The sequence below is a fragment of the Chiloscyllium punctatum genome, chromosome 11, assembly GCF_047496795.1.
Source record: "Chiloscyllium punctatum isolate Juve2018m chromosome 11, sChiPun1.3, whole genome shotgun sequence".
Classification (NCBI taxonomy): Eukaryota; Metazoa; Chordata; class Chondrichthyes; order Orectolobiformes; family Hemiscylliidae; genus Chiloscyllium; species Chiloscyllium punctatum.
Window position 1 is genome coordinate 97345103 of NC_092749.1, and position 21995 is coordinate 97367097.

At 40.3% G+C, this 21995-nt stretch overlaps 1 protein-coding gene across 1 annotated transcript in view; it reads left to right on the forward strand.

Annotated features, from left to right (window-relative positions):
• Positions 1-21995, forward strand: part of mthfd1l (methylenetetrahydrofolate dehydrogenase (NADP+ dependent) 1 like) — a 171826-nt gene that overhangs the window by 135562 nt on the left and 14269 nt on the right. The gene's annotated exons all lie outside the window — the stretch shown is intronic.

Sequence of the window (21995 nt, forward strand, 5' to 3'; positions counted from 1 at the left end):
GAGTAATAACAAGAAATAACTTCCTGTAGATATCCTAAGGGTGTGAAAAGCACTCAGTAAATACAAATTATTTTCTTATTACAGACTGTTGATTGCAATAAGTCAAGCCTTTTTTTTGGAATGGGACTAAGGATGAAGACTCAGTAATGTGGACATGCTGGGATTACTTGGAATAGATTAGTTAAATGTAATGGAGTAATTAAGCAAAAACTACTTTTCACTGGCAGGAACCAGTTGAGGCAGGTTTAAAGCTGTTGCCAAAAGCATCAAAGTAATTAATTTTTTTTTCTTCACTCAAAGTTGTCATGGTCTGGAATTCACTGTTGAAAAAGTGGTGGAAGCAGATTTAATAACTTGTCAAAGAATGTTGGATAGATCCTTCAACGGGAAATGTTTGTGAAAAGAACATGGGACTAAATAAACAGCTCTTTTGAAATACCTGCCCAGATTAGATGAGTGAAATGGTTTCCTGTGTTCTTATTAACTGGAAGGGGAGCACTTAGTAACAATCTGAATGTAAATAGGATGTTCCTTAGAGAAAAAGGAATGTGTTTAGATATCACCTTTCTCAACCTTGAGGCGAATCAAACTTTTGTAATTCAACTACTGTTGTAATGTAAGAAACACTGCAAGCAGTTTTTGCCTGTCAAGTTCCCACATTAAGACATAAGAGCAGAGGTTAGGCCATTTAGCCCATCGAGTCTGCTCCACCATTCAATCAAGGCTGATAAATTTCTCAACCCCATTCTCTCACTTTCTCCCCATAACTCTTGATACTTGAGAACCTATCTATCTCAGTCTTAAATAAATATAGTTAATGACCTGGCCTCCTCCAGTCTTCTGTGGCAATGACTTCCATAGATTTGCCACTCTCTGGCTGATGTTGTTTCTCCTTATCTCCATTCTGTAAGGTCTTCCCTGTGCTGTAAGGCTGGGATAAGCAATGATAAGGTAATCTGTTTGGTGAATCTGCTTGAAAGGTAAATCTTAGCCAAGGCACTGGGAATGACTCCCCTGATTTATATAAGAATAATGTTGTCATTGATGCATCGCCTGAGGAGGTTGCATGTTTTTTTTTCTGAAGAGCTCCCATCACCTGGAGTGCAGAACCCCCTCAGTACTGTGCTGGAAGGTCAGTCTGGTTTATACTCTAATCTGTAGAGTCAAATAGGAACCTGTGATTCTCTTCCATTGAGACGAGAGAGTTACCATAGTTGATCATTTGCAAGAATGTTCCATACAAGTTATAGATTGTTGTGCTTGGAAGAAAACATTTCTTGTGGAAAGCGGCTTCTCTAAATTCATAAATGGTGTCACTGCAGCTGTGGTACTCTGTTGCAATACAGGCTAGTGCAAGTTATTTGGAATTCCTCCAATTAATTCTTATCCACTAGCTTCCACCTCCATAATGTTGCTGTTTTCTGTCCCTATCTCAGTTTAGCTGAAGTTGAAACCCTCATTGTGTCTTTTGTTTTTTTCTTGACTTGACCTTTCAACTACAAGCCTGGTTGCTCTGCACTCTGTAAATGATTTGGAGGTGCTGGTGTTGGACTGGGTTGTATAAAGTTTAAAAAGCACATAACACCAGGTTATAGTTCAACAGGTTTATTTGGAAGCTTTTGAGGCGATGCTCCTTCATCAGGTGGTTATGGAGTATAAGATCCTACAGACTTATACTCCACAAACACCTGGTGAATGAGCAGCGCTCCAAAAGCTAGTGCTTCCAAATAAACCTGTTGCACTGTAATCTGTTGTCGTGTGATTTTTAACTCTCTCAATAAATGTTTGCTAACCTACCTTTACTCTGTTTAATCCAAGTTGCATTCACCCATCATTTCTACTGTTAAACTAGATTTACACCTACACAAGAAAAGTCTCTATCTAAAAATCTCTTCAATTCCAAAACAGTCATATTAGAGTTCGTTATCTACCTGTCTTACCATGTTGCAGTACCTGCTGAATTTCTCCATTGCTTTATTTTTGTTTCTGCTTTCCAACATCCACAGTACTTTTTGTTTCGAAAATCTCATTCGTATTTTCAAATGCCTTCACTGTCATCCGTTTATGTCTGCAACATTTACATCCTATAACCTCCCCAAATCTGTGTTCCTCCAATTCTGGCCTCTTGCACTACTTTCATCACTATCATTGTCAACTGTGCCTTCACCATTATTGTGCACTAAACTTCCTAAAACTTTGGCTCTCTTCAATAGAATCCTCCTCATAAACTACCTCTGACCATGCTTTCAATCAACTATCCTGATGTCTCCTTATGTGGCTTGACGTCACATTTTAATTGGTAACACTTGAGTTGCGAATTCGGACATTTTGTCATATTAACGATATTAGAACATAGAAAAATACAGCGCAGTACAGGCCCTTTGGCCCTCGATGTTGCGCCGATCCAAGCCCACCTAACATACACTAGCCCACTATCCTCCATATGCCTATCCAAAAATGCAGATTGTTGCTGTTACAATGTTATAGTTGCCTATTAATTCTTAGTTGGAAATAGAGTTTTTGCAGGAAGCGTTCACATTCCCTAAATTTCAACAATGGAATGCATGTAAAACTGATGCTTAGACACTACATATATCATATTACAAACTTAGTTCATTTTTGTTTGATGAATCTTGTACTTTGTAAGAAAATATAATGTAGAGCATTCTGTCGACAGTTCACATTGTAGCCCAAGTGCACTTGGGAGGTGAGTGAATATTTAATTTGTGAGGGAAACTATTTATTTTTCTAACATTCTGCCATAAGTGGGTATCAGGGTTTGATGTCAAAATGCTTCAGATGACACCATTGAAAAATAATTAAAATTTCTCTATTTTTCCATTTTAAATGCAAGGTATGGAGCTAAACCTTTGACACTGAAAACTCATCCTAGATTTCTGTGGAATGTGCCATAAATTGGAAGGATAAATTTTAAATTTCAACTGCTTTTCCTGAGAATTCTGGTTCAGAATTTCTTGCAAGTTCTCTTGTGACGATGGAAGAATTCTGGAACATTTTTGTAATTTGCAGCTGGCAACTGCTGGGGGAAACTGTTCTTGCAAAACCTTTCAACACCTTTTGCAAGAACAGCCAAGCTTCCTCCATCCAGAATAATACGTTCAATGGTCATCTTAGTTCATGTGCCTTCCCACTCCCATCTACATTTCATCTGAATTACCACATTTAAGAGTGCTGCTCTGGCTTCCATATTATTAAAAAAAAAAGAGATGGAGGTACTGCAGAAGATGCAAATAATAACTAAATTCTTCATTCCTGTAGGTATCAGGGGAGTTTGTAACATGTAGCCTTGGGCTATTTAATTCTAGAGAAAGCTGTGAAAAGTGTTTAAAATAATCAATGGGTAATGTGATTTGTGAAGAGGCTGTGTTGCTTCTTGGGCTGAACCACAACTAGGAATCATAAAGATTAAGTAGTCATAGGAACAGGAATAGACCAATCAGTTCTTTTAGTTGAGTCCATTTTGCCATTCAGTGTGACCACAGCTGATCAAGCACTTCTGTTCCTTTTACCAATCCCATCCCCATAACCCTGTATGCCATTGGCAATCAGAAATATTATCAGTCTCTACCTTAAACTTATTCAATCAGTGATTAGAATGTGGAACTTACTAGTTGCAGTTAAGGGAAAGCTAGATAATGTTTGAGGGAGAATGGATGTTGACATGATAGAAGGGTACTTGGCCTGAACACGCACACACCAACATTGAATAGTTGGGCTGAATGATCTGTTTCTGTGTTGTAAATTCTAAGTAATTTGTTTCCCAAAAGTGGTCTAGAAAGACAATCCAGCTAGAGAGAATGATACCTTGGTTCCTCAAGATAGACATCCCATGTTACTTTGAAGTGTTGCTGCTACCCATTCTGGAGGAAGACTTGCAAACGTGTACTTTACAGCTGTGTTGTTATCTCAGTTGCATGTAGTGTGTTGCCTAGCCAGCGACGTCCTCATCCCATTAATGAATAAAAAAAATTTGCTCTACACTAGTCTAGTGCTCTATCTAGCTAATATGTAATTTTACATTGGCCATGTTATCCTTAATTTGCAGCATGTAAAATGTGTCTTTATCAATTTTTGTATTAAATTGTTGGCCCAATCACCACTTCCTAAACCATAAGGCAATCTCCAAAGGAAAATTTATTTTAAGGGTCTGCAAAAAATGCCAGTTTATTACTCCTTCAGGCAGTACTGTGATGAGCCTTTGCAACGTTGAAGCTTCTTGCCAGTTGACACCCACATTTTAGGAACTATAGATTATCTTGTCTCAGTCCTCAAAACTAAGTTTGCTTGCTTGCTTCATTTACATTTCCTCTTAATATTTAATTGTCATACCCCCTGACTTCCCTGCTGATTCACTATGGCTTAAAAAACTGGGCGAACTCCCTTAGCCTAGCCTTTCCATTTCCCTTTTTCCCCTTGAATGAATCCCCCTTCATTTGTTTAAATCCTCCCCACACCCATTTTCATTGTATTCTAGAGTGATAGTGAACCAGAGCAAAGTTTTGGGTTGATGTGAAACCCATGTTTAAATATGTAATTGAAAACTCTGAGTAGGATTTGCTTTGTAGCTGGTGATTTTCCTGTGTCATTTAACTTTGATTTTAGGAGCAATAATCAAAGATTGCATCAAGCAATCCGTGGTTTGTGCCCAAACATGTAAAGAGGTTTCTAATAGGTCTGGCCTTTGGGACAAAACAAAAAAATCTGCCGTCTCCCTGATCTTGGAACACCACCATACAAAAGGTCTGGTGGCCTATTTATTTTAATGACTGATTTGACCAATGTTATTACACTTGAGTCCAGTATAAGCATTTTTGCCATGCCTTACCGTTGTGTTTAACTTAAGTAGGTATTGTAATACTTCCTGACTGAAGAGTTATCTGATGGAGATTTTTAAGATGATTTAAAACACTTGATAGTATGGGTGGTGGTGTATTGCTATGGTGGGAGAACCCAGAATAAGGGCATAATACTGTGACATTGGAACTACGCTGTTCAGTGTGTAATCAAGAAACATTTTTCCAAACAAAAGGAAGTGGAAATCTGAAATTTTATCCCCCAAAAGACACTATGCTGGAAGATTTTGTTTTCAGTTTGGTGTGGATCTAAATGCAGAGCAAAGATTAGTAAATGTCATAGATCAACTGTAATCTGATTAATGCTGAAGCAAGGCCATTGGGCTGAATGGTCATCTTCTGTTCCAGTGTTCCTCTTTGTTAGTCACTAAAATAAATCTCATCTGATCAGACCTTGTGATGATATAGCACATGTCCCCATTCATGATGTGGCCATTGGCCATGAACAATACTAACTGTTTCTGAAATCACATGCAGAGTGTATCATGCAGGAAATTATGTGCAGATTAAGATTTTAGATCCAGACATTTTGATGTCTCAGTTGTTGTATGATTGTCATACTTTCCAGCCAATTTGATTTGTACCAAAAAAAACTCCAATGCTATTGTAAAGAAGAGTGTGTAATATTTCATACAACACAACCACCAGTAAAAATGCTGGTCGTTGACTTAATACTAAAAGGTGTGCTCCTTCTGGCTGTTACATTTAGTTCAGTACCTGTTGTTTTCTATTTTTTTTGCTGTTTCAAATAGCGCAACAGTGGAACAACAGTGATGTTGCTTAGTCCCTCTCATATCTTAAGTGCACTGACGCTATACTCCTGCGCAACATGGACTGGAGTGTAAATCTAGCCCAGTACAAGTGCCCAGCAAATCTCAAAAAATGCAATGCATTGAACAAGTGCATTGCTATTCTTTCTCTCCTTTGCACAGACCCTTTTTTTTTCTGAGTTGAGTGCTGTCTATTTTGAGGCAACTTGCATTTGATTGCTGTGCATCATATATAGTGACTCCTACTTTAGATTTGAAATGACAAAATTGTAAGAACTTCTGATAAAGCAGATGAGGTCAAGCTGTTTTCAATGGGAGAGCAGTAAGTCACCAGGAAGTATAGATTCAAGAAATGTTTCGAGAACAAAGAGAAATTGTAGATTTCCTTCTGCAATGAGTTCTGGAATGGAATGCACTGCCTGAAGGGGTGGTGAAAGAAGATTCAAGCAAACGTTTAGAAGGCAGTTGGTTTTATGCTTGAAAAGAAAACCAGTGCAGAACTCTGGATAAGTGAAGTGTTGAGAGCTAGGGGGATAGTTTGACAATGAAGAGACTAATCAGATAGCTCCAGCCCAAGAGCTGACACAGGCACTGTAAGCCAAATGACCTTCTGTGTTGTCCCTGCATATTAACAGGAGCATCTGGGGCCACATTAGTTTCTAACTCAAATGGCCATTACAAAACTGTTCTGTGCTCTACATCAGTTGTATTGCAGTTCACAACTTCTAACCATTGACCCAAGATATCGCTTGTTCTGACTAATCCTCAATGATTCCTCGAACAAATATGCATTCTCCATTTGCCTCCGCTGTAGTGGTAACAGCAAGCAATTTCTGTCTTTTCTAACGCAGACCTGAAAAGAAAATATCAAATACATTAAGTGGGAAACTAACTGGTAAACCAGAAAGCTGTGAAATTGCACTCTAAAATGATCGATTAGACAGGCTATCTGCAGATTGCAATTGTGTTCCAAGCTAGTTTTATTAGCTGCTCCCTTTTTTTTGCAACAGTTCCATTACCAGCTCCCTTCAAACCAGAAAAGGACAGAACTGTGATATCTGCGCTAATGATCTTATTTGAACAATGGCTGTAAGATTCTGGCTGGAACAATTGCCCCAGAGCTAGAGAAACTGTTGACATCAATTCCTCCTGAAACAGATTGGCATGTTTGACCTGAAGTCTCATCTTTATCAGTATAGCACTCAGTATTTTAACTGGTCTCCAACACAACCATTTTTTGAACACACTCCTTTGTACAGCCCTATTACTTAAAACACCTCTGATTGATATAAGGGATTATTTTCAACAAATGAGAGGGGTGACCACTGGCCATTTAATGGGCATGTAATAGGTATCTCCATGCTGATGCTCTTGTTTCCAACTCAGAATGTCATGACTTCCCTCCAAGAACTTTGGCTTGTAATCAAGGTCAACACTCCCTGTGCTGTACGGTCCGAGTTGTTGTCTGACCACATAACACTATGATATGAGGCTAAGGAGGTTCTCCTCAGTCTTTTGAGCAATCTTTTACTTGTCAACCAACATCTAAAACAGATTATCTGGTTGTTGTCATATTACTGATTGAGGGACCTTACTAACTATATAAATTGGCTGCAAAGTATATGGGGCATCCTAAGGTTATGAAAGATAATACCTTTTTTCTTTTGTTTTGATTCATCAATTTTCAGTTTGTCCGATGTACAGTTTAGTACTGAGTTTGTTTTCATACAAAAACAGAGGCCAGTGATTTTCTTTTGAAGAGGAGGTCCGTGCTTGAAGTAGACATTGGATCATGGGTGCTTCAAATCTATTGTGCCTGATGATTTTCTTGCCAGTATCCTGATTTAAAGTTCCATTGCAGCTGGATAAAGTACAGCTAACCTCGTTCCTATGTGAGAATTGTACTGAATTTAACTTTACCAGTAGCTGACTACAGTAGCATCATGATTAACAGGGCAGATCATGTTCACGCAAACAACTTCCATTTGTGTAGCATGTTTTAATGCAGTAAAATCTCTCATCGCATATCACATGAGCATTAGCAAAAATAAATTTGACAACATAGTGCATTGAACAGGATAACACAGAAACAGGCCCTTCAGCCTACCATGTGTGTGCCAATCACGATGCTATTCTAAACTAATTCCATCTGCCTGCACATGATCTGTATCCCTCTGTTCTCTATCTGTTGATGTGTTTATCTGTTTAAGACCCTCTTAAACTTTGATATTGCAGCTGCTTCCGCCACCTCCCCTCGCAGTGTATTCCAGGCATCTACTACACTTTTTTTGTTTAGGGAAAAAAAAGGTTTCTTCACATGCTCCTTTAAACTTTTTCCCCCTCTCACAGTAAACTCGTGGAAACTCTCTCTCTCTCTCCCTCTCCCTCTCTCTCTCTCTCTCTCTCTCTCTCTCTCTTTCTCTCTACCCCCACTCTCTACTCTCTCTCTCTCTCTCTCTCTCTCTCTCTCTCTCTCTCTACTCTCTCTCTCTTCTCTCTACTCTTTTTCTCTCTCTCTTTCTCTCTCTCTCTTTCTTTCTTTCTCTCTAACCCCCCCTCTCTCTCTACCCCCCTCTCTCTCTAACCCCCCTCTCTCTCTAACCCCCCTCTCTCTCTAACCCCCCTCTCTCTCTAACCCCCCTCTCTCTCTAACCCCCCTCTCTCTCTAACCCCCCTCTCTCTCTAACCCCCCTCTCTCTCTCTAACCCCCCTCTCTCTCTCTAACCCCCCTCTCTCTCTCTAACCCCCCTCTCTCTCTCTAACCCCCCTCTCTCTCTCTAACCCCCCTCTCTCTCTCTAACCCCCCTCTCTCTCTCTAACCCCCCTCTCTCTCTCTAACCCCCCTCTCTCTCTCTAACCCCCCTCTCTCTCTCTAACCCCCCTCTCTCTCTCTAACCCCCCTCTCTCTCTCTAACCCCCCTCTCTCTCTCTAACCCCCCTCTCTCTCTCTAACCCCCCTCTCTCTCTCTAACCCCCCTCTCTCTCTCTAACCCCCCTCTCTCTCTCTAACCCCCCTCTCTCTCTCTAACCCCCCTCTCTCTCTCTAACCCCCCTCTCTCTCTCTAACCCCCCTCTCTCTCTCTAACCCCCCTCTCTCTCTCTAACCCCCCTCTCTCTCTCTAACCCCCCTCTCTCTCTCTAACCCCCCTCTCTCTCTCTAACCCCCCTCTCTCTCTCTAACCCCCCTCTCTCTCTCTAACCCCCCTCTCTCTCTCTAACCCCCCTCTCTCTCTCTAACCCCCCTCTCTCTCTCTAACCCCCCTCTCTCTCTCTAACCCCCCTCTCTCTCTCTAACCCCCCTCTCTCTCTCTAACCCCCCTCTCTCTCTCTAACCCCCCTCTCTCTCTCTAACCCCCCTCTCTCTCTCTAACCCCCCTCTCTCTCTCTAACCCCCCTCTCTCTCTCTAACCCCCCTCTCTCTCTCTCTCACCCCCTCTCTGTCTCTCTCTCACCCCCTCTCTGTCTCTCTCTCACCCCCTCTCTGTCTCTGTCTCTCTCTCTCTCTCTCTCTCTCTCTCTCTCTCTCTCTCTCTCTCCCCCCCCCCCCCCCCCCCCTATCTCTCTCGCTCCCCTCTTTCTCCCCCCCCCGCCTCTCACTCTCACCTGTTGGACTATAACTTGGTGTTGTGTGATTTTTATCTTTAGAGGAGTGCAGGTATTTACCGGAATGTTGAGGTATGTGGACTCTAAACTGACCTTCTAAAGTAGAGTCATTGTTTACTCCTAGTTTCACTTAGATCCCCAGGCACAGGTACACAGGGCTGGATGCAAGTTGCAATGAGTTTTGAATGCAGTTAATGTTATAGAGGGTGCAAAATTATACACTGACCTTGAGAATATTGAAATGGGAAGAAAAACAGGATTGAGGGTTTTCGTAGCAGAAGGACTGAGGTGGGGCAAAGATGGTAGATGTCATGCAGAAATAAACTGTCTGTTTTCCTAGCAATCTGCCCAGGTGTTAGTCACTGCTTGAGAGTCGGCAATTTTGATACAAGGTCGTTCACGTGATAAAGTTGTGTCAGAAATTTAAGTGTGAGACCTGTATGATGTAACTAGCATAATTATATATAAACCTTTTTGATACATGATGGACCTTGTTATGGTCTTATTGAATATTGAATAAACACTAGTATGTGCTTGCTATTACTCCATAGATTGAGAGTATGATAAGTGACATTCATAGAAATTAACTTTCTGTGGACCTCCCTTAACCTTCCCTTGCTGTAAAGGAGGGTGATCTTAATTTCTCTCATTTTTCTATGCATACACTGTACTTATTGCTTTTCTTTAGTGAAGGTAAAGAAATTTAGTATTTAATGTTTTAAGGAAGCTAATGATCTGTTGTGAATTGTTTGGCACACAAAATCCTCAATCTCTGCAAGTGACCGTATCCTCTGACTTGAGTTCAAAATAATAGAGAGCATTTTAAATGAATTATGCTTTTCATTTTTGGCTAAAACTGGGGTTCCTGTTCAAACAAAACAATTACAATGAAATATTGTAAATGACCTTGCTTTATCTAATCCAGATGTAGATTTGTATAGGCTGATCCTAACTAATGTTTAGCAGTTATCATCATCATCATCCTCATCCTCATCCTCATCCTCATCCTCATCCTCATCCTCATCCTCATCCTCATCCTCATCCTCATCCTCATCCTCATCCTCATCCTCATCCTCATCCTCATCCTCATCCTCATCCTCACCATCCTCATCCTCCTCATCATCCTCAAGAATCTGAATTTGTGCATTATGAAATCCATTGTGAATCCATGGACAGCAAATTAGAGCTAACTTTGACCAAAAGAAGCATTGAGTTTTAAGCCAGGTTCTTTGATCACAATCTAGTCCATTCAGCTTCTCCTTCAAGTATTCTGACCAGCCCACCCAAGTTTATTATCCAACTGCATTAGAATCACCTGACCCTCTGACTTCACTCCATCATTAATAGTTGTTACCAATGTTTCTCAGAGCAGAATTTCATATGTCCTGAATAATGTGGGCTATTGAGAAATCCGCAAGAATTCTATGAGAAATCCAGCAAGACCTTTCTCAGCCTCTGGAACAACAAGCTGCATTTTCCAGCAGAGTTCTGGATATCAAGACAAGATTCTCACTCATGAGCAGCGAGATGTCTATTGGCAGGTATTATTGCTTGTTATCACCTTCATTAGCACTGAATCTTCCCTGTAGGTTCCTATTCTACCATGTCAGGTAGAAACTACATGCTGAGAATTCCTGATACTGTATTGGACCAATATCTTGGATATCCTAAAGGGGCAACTTTTTCACGCAGAGGTGCATGTGTGGAGTGGGCTGCCAGAGGAAGTGGTGGAGGCAAGTACAATTGCAACATTTAAAAGACATGGATTGGTTTTGGGGGAAATGGGCCAGGTACTGGCAGGTGGAACTAGATTGGGTTGGGATATCTGGTCAGTCTGGATGAGTTGGATCAAAGGGTCAGTTTCTGTGCTGTTAATCTCTATGACTCTGTAACATTACCAACATTTTGGGCATACTCTAGGGCAACAGTCACATGCTTTACACATCGACATCCCATGGCATTAGATAATGCCAGCCTGTCTGCACTATCGTGGCACATCTCCAGTCCCTTTAAAATCTGTTTCTGCACACTTTGAAGCTGATAGCAACTCTCATTGCAGTACTGCTGCAAGGACACCTTGTGCCTAAAGGCAATGCAGAAATGCATTCAAGTAATGCAGACACAAACCCAGCAATTCGCCATGCTTGTCAGTGCTAATCAATTGACATGAACATGTTGCTGCACCTCACCACACTACATCAACAGCTTCATGGTAACTGCTTCAACCAAATGGCCATGTCTTCAAGTTGGAGTGGCGACAGCCTCCTTTTGGGATATCATTGCACAGTAACTCAAGGGCACCCTTTGATATTAATCAACGGGGTTGGGTCTAGTCAGGACCCTCTAGGTGAAGGGGGTGAGGAGCTGAAAGTTGTTCACCAGCATCACTTTGTAGTGGTCTTTTCTGTCTTATATAGAACATAGAACATAGAACAATACAGCACAGAACAGGCCCTTCGGCCCACGATGTTGTGCCGAAATTCTATCCTAGATTAAGCACCCATCCATGTACCTATCCAAATGCCGCTTAAAGGTCGCCAATGAATCTGACTCTACCACTCCCACGGGCAGCGCATTCCATGCCCCCACCACTCTCTGGGTGAAGAACCCACCCCTGACATCTCCCCTATACCTTCCACCCTTCACCTTAAATTTATGTCCCCTTGTAACACTCTGTTGTACTCTGTTGTATGGATTGTTTTCTCCTGGATGTGAGAGAGAGAGATCAAGTGAGATGCAAGTGGCTGGCTACTACGATTGGGGAATGATGTAAAGTGAATCTGAGGATTCATTGGGAGTATATTATTGAATATCATTGCAAGGTGGTTAGATATATCTGAATGGGAGAACTCTTCATTTTCAGGTCTTTGCTTATATTTCTCAAGTGAAACCTTTGTCCTCATCCTGTTTTACCTATAATCCTAGGTAAATCGTATAATCATAGCTTCAACTGTCCAATCTCCAAGCTCTGAAATCCACTCCCTAAATCTCCCCAACTCTGACACCTCCTTTAAAAATGCTTTTTAAAATGCTTGTTTTTCACAAAGCTTTTGATCACCTGTAATAATAATATCTAATAGATATTAGCACCAAGTGGTATCTGACAATACTCCAGTGAGGTATCTTGGGACCTATTATTCTGTTAAAGGTGCTATATAAATATAACCTTTTGCTTCTGTTCCGTGCACTTGAATTTGTGTATGTTGCTACTGGTAAGAGCAGAAACACAACCTGGGATGCTAACCAATCCATTAGAATGTCCCAGTATAATTTTTAGACCTGTGCTGCCCTACTGCTCAAGATATACGTGAGCAACATTTTCAAACTGGGCTGTCTACTTTGTCTGGACATTGAAAACTTATTGATATTCTGAAGTCACCCTGTGCTAATTTAGTTTTTTTAATTGCTTTGGTAGTTGGTTCCTTCTCCGAATGTGTCCCAATTAGCATGTCAGGATTGGATTTAATTCTACCCTTTTTCAATAACTGAACACAATTCCTTTCCCAGATTGTGACTGCAACCACTATGCTATGGCACTCTGTTTTAGTGTTTGTTGGCCTTTGGCTTCCTTCTCTCAGTTGCATGTGTATTTGACAAAAACAATCCCATACATTGATACAGTACTTCCTTGATCTGATTTGTAAAGGATTTCATGGCATCATTTGAAAAAGAGCAGGGGCACACTTTTTGAAGTCCTCGATAATACTTATTCCTCAACCAATACTTAATGACCAGATCACCGATTTTGTTTTATCATAATTTCTGTTTGTGAGGCTTCCCTGCATTACAGCAGTGACTGCACTCAAAGTACTTCATTTTGCATTGGGATATCCTGAGGTTGTGGATTATACTACAAAGATGCAAATGTTTCTTCTAAAACAAAGATACAAAAGTTAGTGGAGAAAGTGATTATTCTGCCAGCTGCACCTTACCATTGCTATTACATTGGTGAATCCATGTAACTTGTAGTCTTAGTGTCACTGCATGAGGTATACATTCTACTTTTGTCTACTGCTGTCATACTTTTCCAAAGTACATATAAGCACTAATTTATGTAATCTATACATTACCATTTGTATCTAGAGATTCTGATTGATTACCCTGTACGATTTGAAGTTTAAGACATCTGGTTGTCAGAGTTGTATCCATTTAGCTGTGACATGCTGATGTAAAGTTGATTTGTTTTCAAAAGGGGCAAAACAAATGGACCAACTTGAATATTGTTGGTGCAGTGTAGAATGGACCATGAAAAGCTTGGTAATAATTTTAACCTGTTAATGAGACAAATGTTTGTGATATCATTTGAGTGGAAACTGGTGGACCATAATTCATAAGCTGGGCTGTTTTCCCTGGAGCATCAGAGGCTGAAGGTTGACCTTAGAGGTGTATAAAATCATGTGGGGCATGGCTAGGGTGGATAGCCAAGGTCTTTTCCTCAGGGTAGTGGTACCAAAACTGGCTGGCATAGGTTTACGGTGAGAGGAGAAAGATTTAAAGGGGCCCGAAGGGACAACATTTGATGAATGCTGATACAATTACGACATTTAAAAGGCACCTGGATGGATATATGAATAGGAAGGGTTTAGTGGAATATGGGCCAAATGCTAGCAAGTAAGACTAGATTATTTAGGATACCTGATAAGAGGTATGGACGAGTTGGACTGAAGGGTCTGTTTCCAAGTTGTACATCTCTATGACTACCTTGTATGTGGCTCAAGATAAGTGATAAGATAACAATTCGTCCATTCCCAGATTTATTTGATATTGATGTTGATTTTACCATTGCTGTGACGTTAACAAATTGTACCTTGGCAAATGTCGACTTAAAGTAAATGCCACTGAGGAATGAAGATGATTATTGTAGAAGAACTCTGGAGTTTGGTTAAATTATTTGTTCTGAACTAAATAGTGGAGTCCCTTGACAGACATTGTACATTGTTTACACAACCTTAAAGCTTGCTTAGTTTTTCAAAGAAACTGCAAAAGGTCAAATTAAACATTTTCAGTAAGCTTTCAAAGTAGCATGCAGTGTGTGTCTCTGTCTTAATTCAAACACCAGTATGCGCGCATACTAATAATTTAAAACAAACATCTCTTGTAAACTAAACTTCACTTAAATTCAGGGACTTGTACTCGATAAGATATTATCATTCATTTTAAAGGAATATTGCTTGTTCCTTTATAAAGTCCTAACTTTGTGTTGTTCTCTGGTTTACAATGCACAAGAATAATTTATTTATGTATAGACCATATTCTGATAGAGATCCAAAACACTGTTAGGAATTGGAAAGTTAGAATTGGCCTTCAGCTAAATGAAAGCTGAGTTGAATGCTGATCAACTGATTCCTCATCATAGTTCATGCCCCTAAGAATCCAGTTCTGAGAGTGTCATGCTGCGTTTGGGAAAGGGAAAAGGAACTGTTGCTTAATACATATAATAACAAGTCTGTTTAGCTAGTAACAGTTTTTAGCTTGTGCCAATCTATTGTGGTGGTAATAGCCAAATATAGGGAAAGGAGAACAGAATTTCTCAGGCAGCTTGATCACTGACCACGTTTTGCTTTAACAGACATCGTAATTCACCATGGTTTGTAATGCAAACATAAAGCCTTTTAACTTGTTCAGTGTGAAGCTATAACTTGGAATGGTTACCTTTCAAAACCAGAAGAGTTCAATGTGGGTGAGAAGTAATCAGTTTTCTTTATGCATTCCAGATAATTAATGTACAGAAGGAGGAATGTTTAAAGCGTTTCTGGTCATTCTGAACACATGACTCCAGATGGAATCAAACAGTTGGGGGTCATTGGATTAATTCATAATTGGGATGTTTCAAAGTGATTTGTGTTAGTGTGGATGAATGTTTATGGGTGAAGAATGTGAACCATTGAGAGCTCTGAAAGCTGGTGGTAGAAAAAGGGGAAAGTTAGAGGATTAGTGGGTGAAGAGGGAATTAAGGAATTTAACTAATAGTCATGAGCCAAAACAAATGTTTCCTTCGTTTCAGATTTAATGAAAAACATCTGTATGCAAATATTATCCAATGATGCACAAAATAAACTTCCTAATTCTAATAGCAACATCAATGAGCATCTCTAGGGAGAATAAAACCAATTGTCTGTTGATTAGCTAGATAACACAATGCACTTAGAAGAAAACATAGCTTGTCCAGTATCACTAAGTGACAGTTTGACTCTTTGATGGCACTGTCCCCTTCATGTTATAATGTTAGACTCAAGTCCCATTACCAAGGTTTGAAAATATAATCCAGGCTGCATTTCAATATAATGCAGAGAGAGTGCTTATTGAATTTTGATGTTCAGATGACAAGTTAAACTGAGACCTAATCAGCCGTTCATGGACATAAAGTCGCTATTACTGGCAAAATTCAATTAGAAATATGCCATTCCTTTGTGCACAGTGCAATCCTCCAAATAACAATGTGATTAAAGACTACATCATCTGTGTTGGTTAAAGGCAAGGCACAAGATAACACTTTTTTTTCCCCCCACAGGGCTACTTTTGAGATTTTCTTAGCTACGTTTTGGTTTTCAGAGGCTCCTTTTTCATTCTAACTAACTGCTTTATTAGGTGATGCAGCTACATAGTGGCCCATTTTTGATGGATATGAGATATTTAGATTTACACAAAAGCAGAAATAGAATTCATTAATATTCTCAATTATTAACTATCATTCAAATTAAATCTACAACATGCAAGAGAGAATTCATTTCCTCAATATCAACGTATATAAATTGGTACAATGCAGCAGGCTTAGATTGACACCAAAACCTTTTCTAAACTAACTGCCACTTGTGTCCACATACAAAAAGTCTTGACCCTAAACACAACCTTCCCACACCACACCGCATCCCAACCCAAACAAAAATCTGGCAAGAATTCTTACTGGTGTTTGAGTGACTAAGTGGTTTTATTGCCTGTCAAAGCAGTGCGGAGAATTGCCAGCTTAAACTACTGGCTAGTCCTTGACTACAGTTATGTCCTAGCATTTGAAGAGTTAAGTTTAACATAAACCTAGCCAAGCAACTCTCCCACAGTCTGACCTTTTTTTGACAATATGTGGTTACTTTTCTTGGTGTCTGCAGTACAAGGCAGTGAGTAATCTTTTCTCCAGAAAGTAAGAAAAGGCTCATGCTGAGGGATTCTATTCTGCTCTGGGTGTCTATCTTGGAAGTGGATCGTGTACAGTTTCTGTACCTCATTAGAATCTCTAGTTTGCGTGGACAAAGTTTGTAGCGGCAACTAGATTTTTATGTTGTAATCCACCAATGCCTCATTAAGTAGGCAATAAAGCTTGCCTAAGCAATCTGTCAGATACTTTACTAATTATGTGGCCTTTTTACTTGTATCCTGTATTCCCATTAATGATCAAAATATAATGAACTGCAGATGGTATTGAACCAGTGCCCTGTTTCAGTCTGAATCTCTGAGCATAATAGACACAGTACCCTTCAGAGGTGACAGAGGAATCATCAAGGAAAAAAGCATGTCTTTGACTTGTAGTGCCCTATTGTTTTATTTTTTCTCTGTTAGGTATTTTTCTTCTTGACAATTGCTGCAAAGATATTTCTGTGAATGGAAACCACCTTTTTTGTTTCTTTCTACCAATATCATGTACAAAATGTTACCCGTGGCTGAGTTGGTGGAACATAGTGCTAGAAAATGGCCATAAAGTCCTAACTGATGGTCAGTACTGCATTTGATATGGAGTGCTGAACTGTCAGGAATATAGTCTTCAAGATGAGTTGTTCTATTTTCACTCGTGGGACATGGGGATCGCTGGCTGGATTTCTCACCCCTAATGGTCTTTAAGAAGGTGATAGTGAGCTGCCTCCTTGAACCGTTGCAGTCAATCTGCTGGAGGTAGATCCACGATGCCGAGAGGCAGGGACTTCTAGGATTTTGACCCATTGATACTGAAGGAACAGAAGTAGACTTCCAAATCAGGGTGGTGAATTCCTTGGAGGGGAACTCACAGGTGGTACCATTCCCCTGTATCTGCTACCCTTGTCCTTCTAGTTGGAAGTGGTTGTGGGTTTGAAAGATGCTGCCTAAGGAGCCTTGGTGAATTACTGCAGTGCATCTTGTATATGATACACACTGCTGCTACTGAGCATTGGTAGTAGAGAGAGTGAATGCTTGTGGATGGCAATCAGGTGAACTGCTTTATCCTGGATGATGTCAAAGTTCTTAGGTGTTGTAGGACCTGCAGTCATCCAGGCAAACATGTTGAAAAAAGATTAAGTCTGACCCATAGGTGGACATAAAATATCCCAGGACAGTTATCGCAAAAGGGAGCAGGTGAATATTCCTGTTGTCCTTGTCAATATTTATTCCGAGAACTAATTATCCAATATTGTTCACATAAGTGTATGGAAGAGCTTGTGTTTGTGAACCACAAATTTTGCTGTGCCATTGGGATATCTAGAAATTGTGAAGTGCTATATATGGAGCTCTTTTTTCGATTTAAAATTTTTTAGTTTTTCCATGGTTTATCATCCAGAGTTCCATGTTTAGAGCATCTGTGGTTAGCTCAATGGAATTGTTTGGAGAAACTAAAACAAACCAAAATCCCAGGTGGGTTTTTGAATCAAAACTACACTTAAAATTCCACACTTAATTTTTTATGTCGCACCTCATGATGTATTTTGAAATGGGAGGGGTATTTAATTGGGCAACATGGTAGGTTGCCTTAACCCCTCTGTACCAGAATTAACTTGAGGCACGAAAGCCCATAGTTGGACTTCCTGTCCTGTCACCAATTGAGGCTTCAAGTAGACAATTAATGCCAACTTGGGTGATCTCACTGACCAGTCAGTGCAGCCTACCTGTGCTGTTGCAGAGAGCAGGGCTGGGACCCTTTGTTCAAATGCCTGATTGAGGAACAGGACATAAGAAAGAGTGGGAGAGTTGCTGAGAGCCATCCTTGCCATAGAGACCTATCCCCCATGTGCTCATAACTCTTCATGCGACAGATATCCAACAAAACCCCTTCTGTCATAACTCACCAGTGGGCTAAGTTGCTCCTCAATCCTGGGCCTCAGCCACAGTCAAAACCTCTCAAGTGGCACTGTAGTTCAAAAGAACTGCCAGCCTCTGGCCAGGTGCTCTCAGTTAGCAGGATTTTCTCCCTGGGGTATTTGATCCATGGAAAAGCCTGCTGTTGGCTAGAGTGATGCTTAATATTGCCAGGGTTTCCCAGAGGAGGCAATGCTAGCTTTTTGCAAAGTCTCCATAAAATCTATAATAAAATCAGATTAGGCTGTCAATAAAAAAATATTTTGGATGTTTTGTTTATAAACATTGCTAAACTTGCTGAACATTGCAGACAGTTGATAGGTATCTTATTGTATTAGTGATGAGTCATCTTTTGAATAGTGTTTTTGAATTTGTATATTAGTTAAGTCTTTACAGATTAATACTTTCTGGTGACAATGTCATGTATTCATAAATACTTTATACTTTATGGCTTTGTGAAATGCTTTGGCTCATTAGGAAAAATAGTGGACAGGTGACCAATACTTTGGGCAAGGAGGAAGATTTTGAGGAGGGGCAAATGAGAGAATTCCAGATGTTGTAGCCTAACAGGTGAAGTCAGCCATTTTGCTAAAGTGACTAAAATTGGGGATATATAAGAGATGAATTAGAGGAGCACAAATGGGAGGTTACAAAGTTAAGGAATGGTGAGACCAATAAGAGAATTGAAACAAGTTAGAATTTTAACATCAAGGTGCTGCTGGGCCAAGACATAACGAGCTAATAATGGTCAGGAACACAAGTGGGCGTTTATATAAATGCAAGTTTGTTCATTCTTATTACAAACAATTAATGTCTTGCTCTCATCCATTTCATGAAATTCGCCAGTTATGTAACGTGATAACTGAAATTCTTCATCCTTGGTATTTGGAGAGATGAGAGGAGCTACAATAGTTGCCCACCTGCAGAAATGTTTGCTGACGACGTAGTGGAGGTATTCAAAATCATCAGTAGTTTAGAGGCAGAGTCGTAGACGTTATGTACGTGGACTTTAGTAAAACCTTCAAGGTTCTACATGGTAAACTGATAAATAAGGTTAATCACATGAGATCAAAGGAGAGCTAAACACTTGCATACTAAATTGGTTTGGTAGTAGGAAACAGAGGGTTGTGGTAGAGGGTGTTTGTTCAGACTGGAGGCCTGTAAACAGCGGTGTGCTGCAAAGATTGGTGCTGGGTCCTCTCTTTATTTTATATAAAATAATGTCGATGAGGTTATCTGCAGCATGATTAGTATGTTTGTGGCTGACACCAAAATTATAGTGAACGTCGAAGAAGGTAAGAGTACAACAGGATTTGATCAACTGGGCCAGTGGGCCAAGAAATGACAGATGGGGTTTAATTCTGATAAATGTGAGGTGTTGCAATTTGGTAAGACAAATCAGGACAGGACTTAGACAGTTAATGGTAGGGCCCTGTGGAATGTTGTCAGAAAGAAAGACCTAGGGATGCAGGTACATAGTTCTTTGAAAGTGGCTTTATAGGTAGAAATGGTGGTGAGCACATTGTTTGGCATGCTTACCTTCATCATCAGAGCATAGGAGTTGAGTTGTCATGTTATGGCTGTACAAGACGTTGGTAAGGCCACATTTGGAGTATTCTATTCAATTCTGGTCACCCTGTTATAGGGGGATATTACCAAGACTGGAGGGTTTGGATTATAAGGAGAGGCTGGATAGGCTGGGCTTCTTTCCCTGGAGCAGAGGAGGCTAAGTGCTGAGATATTTGTATCGTTGATGGTCACAGGTGAGGTGCCAGAAGACTGGAGATTGGCTAATGTGGTGCCACTGTTTAAGAAAGGTGGTAAGGACAAGCCAGTAGACCAGTGAGCCTGATATCGGTGATGGGCAAGTTGTTGGAGGGAATCTGAGGGACAGGATGTACACATATTTGGAAAGGCAAGGACTGATTGGTGATAGTCAACATGGCTTTGTGCATGGGAAATTACATCTCGTGAACTTGATTGAGTTTTTTGAAGAAGTAACAAAGAGGATGATGAGGGCAGAGTGGTAGATGTGATCTATATGGACTTCAATAAGGCATTCAACGTTCCCCATGGGAGACTGGTTAATAAGTTTGTATCTCAGAATACAGAGAGAACTAGCCATTTGGAAACAGAACTGGCTCAAAAGCAGAAGACAGAGGGTGGTGGTGGAGGGTTGTATTTCAGACTGGTGGACGATTTGAGCTACAGGAAGAGGCTGAACATGCTGAGGTTGTTTTCCCTGGAGTGTTGGAGGCTGAGGGGTGACCTTAAGGGTTTATAAAATTATGAGGGGTATGAATAGGATAAATAGACAAAGTCTTTTCCCTGGGGTGGGGGAGTCAAGAACTAGAGGGCATAGGTTTAGGGTGAGAGGGGAAAGATATAAAAGGGACCTGAGGGGCAGCTTTTTCATGCGGAGGGTGGTATGTGTATGGAATGAAATGGTAGAGGAAGTTGTGGAGGCTGGTATAATTGCGACATTTAAAAGGCATTTGGATAGGTATATGAATAGGAAGGGTTTGGAGAGATATGGGCCATGTGCTGACAGGTGGGACTAGATTGGGTTGGGATATCTGGTCGGCGTGGACATGTTGGACCAAAGGGTCTGTTTCCTTGCTGTACATCTCTATCACTCTATGTTGACCTTTTAGAGGTCAATGAAATAATGACGGACAATGGGTAAGGTGAATAGCCAACATATTTTCCTAGGGTATGGGAGGGCATAGGTTTAAGATGAGGAAGGAAAGATTTAAAGGGAACCTAAGGGACAATGTTTCACCCTGTTTGGTGTGTTTATGGAACATGCTGTCAGAAAAAGTGGTAGAGGCAAGTACAATTATAACTTTGAAAAGACATTTGGACAGGTACATGGATAGGGACGGTTTAGAGGGATGTGAGCCAAACGCACGGAAATGGGGCTAGTTCAATTTAGGCTACCTCATCGACATGGACGAGTTGGACCAAAGGGTCTGTTTAAGTGTTGTGAGACCCTACAATAAGAGTAAATAGAAAGAAACTGTTACCATTGACAGAGGGTTCAATAATTAAATGACAGAGATTTAAGATGTTTGGCAAAAATTATTGTGAATACGATGAGTTTTTATTAGAATGCCTTGCTCAAGGCATAGGAACAAGATTCAATCATAATTTTCAAAGAGAAGGATATATATATTTAGAAAAGAAATGTTTCAGAATTGTGGGAACTGAACAGGGCTATGGGACTGATTGATAGCTCTTTCGCAGGATGGCCCAGTGAACTGAATAGCTTCCTCGTGTTGTGATGAGTTTCTGTGTTTCAACCTAGGGTAAATGGAAGTTGTTGCAGTTATTTTGCAAAGAACAGAACTCTTGTGATTGTTCTAATTTAATTTGATAGGATTTTTTGAGTTTTGTGTACAAGTCTGTAAACAGGAACTCACAAGATGTGTCCTGTGAATTTTGTAAAGTTAAACAAAGTAACACTCCACAGCACCCCCAAGTCATGGGAAAAAGTTTTAGGTACGGATTTCAGTCCAATCATTTGATTTTTATTAGGTTGGAATGTCTAATTCAATGCAAGCAGTGTCCTTTTAACACAATAAACTGCATTGCTGTTCAGTGATGAGCATGAAAGCCTATCAAATGACCTGCAGACTTCTGTTCAGTCAGCAAATAGTAAGCAAACAATACCCTCACAACTGGCTTGTAACGTAGAATGTTAAATGGTAAT